The sequence below is a fragment of the Monoraphidium neglectum genome (genome assembly GCF_000611645.1).
Source record: "Monoraphidium neglectum strain SAG 48.87 unplaced genomic scaffold scaffold04145, whole genome shotgun sequence".
Lineage (NCBI taxonomy): Eukaryota > Viridiplantae > Chlorophyta > Chlorophyceae > Sphaeropleales > Selenastraceae > Monoraphidium > Monoraphidium neglectum.
This window is the reverse complement of record NW_014009484.1, coordinates 1-746: the sequence shown is the minus strand read 5'-3', so window position 1 is coordinate 746 and position 746 is coordinate 1.

Sequence of the window (746 nt, the reverse complement as noted above, 5' to 3'; positions counted from 1 at the left end):
CCCGCCCCATCCCCGCCGCCGTCTGCCCCAGCCCCCGCCGCCGCGTCCCGCACTCCGGCCCCGCCCTCCGCCACGGCCGCCTCGCCGGCGCCAGCATTTCCGCGTGGCAGTCGCAGCATCAGCGGCAGCGTGATCTCCCCCGGCGGCCCCGGGCCCTTGACAGGCAGCATCTTGAGCGTCTCAAAACCAAACTGCTCGTAGAGCGCGCGCACACCCGTGTCGGACGCCTCGAGGAACAGCGGCAGGCCGCGCGCGTCTGCGTCCGAGGTTACGCGCGCGAGGAGCTTGCGGCCGAGGCCGGTGCCGCGGAGGCGCGGGTGGGTGGCTATCATGATGAGTTTTGCGTACGAGTGGATGCCGCGGGCCTGAGGGCGGTTAGGGGGGGGGTGAGAGATAACTTTGGTTGGTGATTTGTTTGATTGTGTGTATGCGTGGGTGCATGCGTGCGTGCATGTGTGTGTGTGTGTGTGTGTGTGTGCGCGCGCGCCATCTCGCAGCACGTGTGCGTGGGGAAGTTGGGCCGCGTGCATGAGCGCCTCCCACAGGCACAGGCACAAACACATGGAGGGAGCAGGGCCAAAGACCTGCTTCCAGCACTGCAGCCCCGCGCCATCCCCCATAGCAGCCGCCGCTCCCCTCTTCCTTGCTACCCATGCCCCCAATTCCACCCCCACCATCCCTAGCCCGGCCGCCGCCTACAAACATCACAAATAAGTCCTCGCACTGCCCCCCAACCTGCCCTGCAG